This window comes from Amphiprion ocellaris, chromosome 23, assembly GCF_022539595.1.
Source record: "Amphiprion ocellaris isolate individual 3 ecotype Okinawa chromosome 23, ASM2253959v1, whole genome shotgun sequence".
In the NCBI taxonomy this organism is placed as follows: Eukaryota; Metazoa; Chordata; class Actinopteri; family Pomacentridae; genus Amphiprion; species Amphiprion ocellaris.
In genome coordinates this window covers 6,370,865-6,376,864 of record NC_072788.1, presented here as the reverse complement: position 1 = coordinate 6,376,864, position 6,000 = coordinate 6,370,865, and positions in this window count along the sequence as shown.

Here is a 6,000-nt window from a genome sequence, read left to right as displayed (position 1 = left end):
TTTCAGGTCCCTGCTTACCAGAATTTTTAAAATCTCAAACTTTTCCACTTAAATGTCTTCTGCTTCACTCTCACATCCAGAGCACCTCAGAGCCGCTGAGCTATGCTAATATGGCGACGGCACCAACATAAACACGCCAAGATGGACTTGCAACCCCAAGGTGCTAAACTCCATCAGCCTGAGAAATGGATGCTCCCGTTGTTTACTCCTGCTCAGGTAATTCTATTGTTTCATCCTCCACAGTGCACTTATTGGATTCATTTTCTGTATGGATGCTGTACATAACTGAATGTGATGGTGCAAAAACCTTCAGCTTCCACGTGGACGTGAACAACTCACAGTAGTCTGTGGCAATTACTCACAAGCCAGAAAGCCAGTCAGCCAGCCAGCCAGCCAGCCAGTCAGCCAGGGAAACACATGAAAGTTATGGTTCAATTAGGAAAGAGGGTAAAAATAATCTAATCCATAAATTAGCTAAAGTCAATTAGGACAACTCACCAATTAAGGACAAATCTGTTACTTGAGGGCAGAGCTATAATGAGGTTGCAGGAGGAGCCACGCTGAGACTGTGTCCTTGCTTGTTTGTGTCACGCTCACCAAACACTGGGCTTTGACCATGTTTTTGATATGGAATTAGACTCCAAATTGAATTTCACTAGGACCAAGCCCATGTCTGGCCACACAAGGAAGCAGGAGACAGTGTGAGAGAAAGAGGCAGGAAAAAAAAAGAAGAAGAAGAGGGAGAGAGTATGTGCTTGTGTGACTATTTATAGATGCTGTGTCAGTCTGAATAGAGTCGATGTAGAACCTTGTGTGTGTTGTGGTGCAGGGTGACTGATTTCCATCTAACTCAAGGCTGCCAGTGTTTTCGTGAAGAGGCAGGAGTACTTATAGGGGACTAATTTTCATTTTAGAATAAATAAAAACATTAACTCTCGTGTCGTCCCACGGGTCAAATTGACCAAGTTTGAAAATATGGGAAAAAATAGATATATTTTCACAGTGAAAACTTCCACATTTTCAACATTTTTGGGAAATTTTTGAAGATGTTTTGGTGGAAGAAATGTTTTAAAAAAATGTTAGAACTTTTACTGATACATATGTAATCACTTTAGATATTTTTAGGAATTTTTTTGGAAGATTTTCATTAATTTTTTTTGAAAATATTTACAATTTTTATTTTTTTGTTTTTTTTTAAATTTTTATTTCGTGCCAAATTTGGGGATTTTTTTTTTAAACTAAAACTTTTAAGGTACTCTTTTAAGGAATTTTTGAAATTTCCTTCCTTAAGATTTTGAATAATTATTTTCACAAATTTGGGGAATATTTTTGCTGAATTTTTGGATTTTTTTTCAGACAAAGGAACAATATTTTTTGGTGCCCCTAAATGAGGACAACAGGAGTGTTAAAGAGATGATTACCTCAAACGGCATTTAAATCAACACAGCGACAAACAGCTTCGATTAAATCCAGAGTGAGGAGATTAGCACAAAACCAATCACCTGATGTTCAACACATTCCTCCAGCCACTGACCTCCTCTGAGATGAAACTTGAGCTTTAAAGCTGATTGACCTCTGACGTCCGTAACCCAGCACTCGATCACGCCTGGCAGGCTCTCTTCCCACTTCCTAATGTTTGCAAGGTGCAACGTCCAGCGCCGTTTTCTTGATTCCCTCAAGGTTAAAATCAAAGAGGAAGCGTTACACACAGAAAACATCTTTGCTGGTCACAACAGAGGCCTGATTTTTCTTTTCCACCAGATCAGCTGTAACATTTTATGATGATAGAAGGCAGCACTAGAGGCAGGAAACCACAGATCTTAGCAGCTATTGAGCGCTACAGCATGCGCACATCAGAGACCATGAACCTTTTAGAAAGAGGCGTGATGATGACAGCGTGTAACATCTTTTATGTGTTTGTTCTTCTCTGGCAGCCACATGACACGGCTCGTCAGTGAACTGTGGAGTGGTTTTGGGGGGGAGTGAGTTCGGGTTTACTGGGAGGTCTGAATTAAACACCTTTGACACCTCCCTAGGCCGGGGTTATTTATACAGCAGATCTGCCCTTGTGTAACCTCTTGGAGTACCAAGTGTAGGGAGTGGAGAGGGGCAAGGGGCAGAGCTGATGTTGACAGAGGTTGACAGGGTTCTACTGCCCCAGGACAAGAGGCCGGGAGGCAGAGAAGAAGGAGCCCCCTCGCTGCTCCCCGGTCCCATTTCTGGTATGAGGGGAAATTAAGCCCTGTCTCCATTTCCATCATCGCTTTCCTGCCTGAGCTCCACACCTCATCCATGCAGGCCTTTGGAGATGTTGGGGGAATAAGCTGATGAGCTGCTGCCAGAGGCTACGCTAGGCTACGAGTCTGCACTGCCGAGTCGCCGTGGCCACTTAGCCCTTCCTGTTCCCCAGCCAGCAAGGGCCAGAAGACCTTAGCTGAGGTGATTACCACATGGAGCTCAGCACCTGGCAGCCATTCATCATCCCCAGCAGCAATGTAGCCTTTTGATACCCCGATATGGCTCTAATGGCACTTGCACGAGTGTCATATACATACATATGCAAACAAAATTTGCAGTTTAAGGGTTGGGGTGAAAACTATTTGAAAGGATATCCATTTGGCCCTTTCACCCCTGGAAACCAAAACAAGAGTCTCACATGGCAGACCCAGGAGGACGCCACTGTACTGACAGATGGCAAGGTCAAATGAATAATTTAGCCATGGCAAATTCAAACACTAATGCCAGCGACCTTTTGAAAGGGGTGAGGAGATGGCTGAAGACAAATGGGGAAAGAAGAAGGGGAAAAAATATACAAGAAAGGAAAGGTGAGTAAATCTGGAAGCCGGTGGGAAAACACAACCTTCAAATTCTGGCAAGCAAAAACCTAAAAATAGGAAAAGGCCTGAATCTCTACCTCAGCAGCTGTGTCAGTGAAGCTTTCTGCAGGACAAAGGTGAGTGTCGGAGTGAATGGAAGCAGGAAAGCAGTGTCAGTCCAGAGGAACCTTTTCTATCCAGGTTCTCCAGAGATCCCACAGATCTTGTCATGAGCTGAGATATGATCTTCTCCTGGGAGGATTCAATTCAGGTTAGGTCAGAAGGGCACCACATCTCTCTCTTCTGGTTCCTGAAAGACAGAGGATAATTAAAGTAATTAAAGCACACAAACAGCTTTGAAGCACCCTTGGCATTCGTTAAATAACTTATAAAATTAAATATTAATTAAGTCAAAATGCAACAGACATTTTTTTTTGTTTGCATTTTTAAAAAAGAATAGTGAAACACTAGCGCCACTTACCTCAAATGAGACTGTATCTGCATACAGTTTCATTCCAAACTCAAGTTTTTAACTTCTGTTCATTACTCATTTGAGTGACTTTGACTCTTGGTTGGATTCTGCTTCTGAGTAGCACTTCTAAAATGGCATTTTTGCTGTTTTCTTAATTATTTGCCTCTTTGGCAGTGATCGCAGCTGTTCTGGCTCACTACTTGACTTTCAGGTATCTGTTGTTATGCAGCAAGTATGGATATAATACACCACTAATTGAGTTATTTGACAAGCTGCACTACAAAAAAAAAAAAGAATATCAGTAGAAAAACTGGTAGCAAGGGTGTCAGAAAAAAATATGTTAAAAAACAACATTCAAAAACTATACAAAATGCGAAAATATCCGTAAAATGATTATATTTTTAGCTGATTTAAATATGAGAAACCTGTGTAATTTTATGGTCACACAAAAGAACTAAGTACAATTTGTAAAAAGACAGATTTTTGATGTGGGCATAATGTAAAATTTTGATCTTTTTTATTACAGTCAACATGTAAATTAAGAATTAGAAATCTGCAAAATAACATTTTCAAGAATTATTTACCATTTAAAAAAAATTTAAAATACATAACTTGTTTTTCAAACAACATCAAATATCTATGAAACAACATTTTTTGCTGATTTAAATTCAGTAAAATAGTGTAATTCTTTCATCAAACGTTGCAAAGGAATGAATTATTAAACTAATAAACTACTAATAAATATACTGATTTTGATGTGGACATTATTTACAATTTTGGCCCGGTTTTTTAGGGTGTATACATGTAAATCACTATTTTTTCTGTACTTTTACTACCTTGAATTTAAGAAAACAGAACATCTGTAAAAGAATAGAAAGTTGCTTGAAAAATTCCTGTTAAAAACTGCTTAAAAACATTTTTACAGTGTCGGTAATATTAGTTACTCTCCAGTAATTGTGCAGCTTTGTATGTCGATGCCTAACTTTATTCCACTTAAACTGTTAACCCTCCTGCTGTGTTCATTTATGGGCATTAAAAAAACGTGTTTCCTTGTCTGAAAAAAATCCAAAAACTCAGCAAAAAAAATCCCCCAAATTTCAGAAAATTTGCAAAACCTTCAGGAAGAAAATTTCAATAATTCCTTAAAAGTTTCCTTTAAAAGTTTTATTTTAAAAAAAAAATCCCCCAAATTTGGCAAGAAATTTGTTCTAAATATTTTCAAAAAATGAGTAAAAATCTTCCAAAAAAATTCTAAAAAATATGTAAAGTGATTACATATATATCAGTAAAACTTCTAAAATTTTCTTTAAGAACATTCATAAAAAAAGATCTTTTAGTGAATGTTCTTAAGAAACATTTTTAACATTTCTGTTTTTCCACCAAAAAATGTTCAAAGATTTCCCAAAAATGTTGAAAATGTGGACATTAGAAGTTTCACTGTGAAAATACATATTTTTTCCCCACATTTTCAAACTTAAAAACGGGTCAATTTTGACCCGCAGGACGACACGACACTAATAAGCAGAAAATGCTGGATGTTCCATCGTATAAACTGCATAGAAAAAGTGCATAAAAACAAACTGTTGGAAGATTCATGTGAAAATTTGCACTTAAGATGTGAATTTTTAACACTTTAACATGCTTTGTTCATTATGCTCTGCTGCACTATGAACACACATTATTTACACATTTGACAGGACCGATAACATCCCAGAAAGTAAAAATAGCAGACAGGTGACAGCAGCCACCTTTAATGAACTGAAAGCAGAAAATAAAATAGCAGATCTGGGATTTGCGACAACCCGGGATTCACTTATGTCAGCACTGTGGCTGGAACGCATCAAACATGGGTGGTCCTGCATCTGATTTGAGGGTGCTTTTGTGAAAGTGGTACTAATGACCTCAGATTTCTGCAGACAGTGAAAAAAATAGATGCTTATGGGTCATGCATTGCTTATCCTGCGTAAAACCAAAGTGCACAAAACTAGGCCATTTGTGGACCGCTTACATATGAATAGAAACATATCTGGGCATGACAGATGCATCGCTGTGCTCTGAGCTCTGTAAGGGAGCATCATTAGCACACTGACTGACATAACTGACAGCTGGCACTGAGAGGAGAGGGATGGAGGGTGAAACAGAGGGGGAGGAGACAGAGCAGAATCTGTGCCAGCTATCACCCTCTGGCTGTTCTCCACCGTTTTAATCACATCAACAGTGCTCTCACTCGGCAACCCCTTGGAGACCCAGGTACCTTAGCCACACTTGACATTAACCACAAGGCGAATACACCCATGTTTAATAGAGACAAGACTCCTTGCCACCTTCTTTCTTTCTCTTTCATTACCCTCACCGAGTATGATAACAACCAGGGGACACACCGAGCAAAGAAATATATATTTTCAATCCCTCCCCTTTTTTTTTTGCTTTGTTCTATCTTTTTTCACTCTTGTTGTTTTGTGGTGTAGCTTCAGATCTAATCCTCTGTTTATTTTCATGTATTCCCTGAGTGCAGCGAGCTGAGGACGACTCTTTCAGAAAGTTACATCACCGATGATAGGACCTATCGCCGTCGACCGCTAGTATTTGTTTGCCGTTGGCTTCTTGTCAAAACAAGTTGCGCTGGGCCTGACCTAAACGTATTTTTGGCGACGCCTGTGCCAGTTCTGACAAAATGGTGAGGATGAGTCAGGACAAGGGGTGCTGGTACTA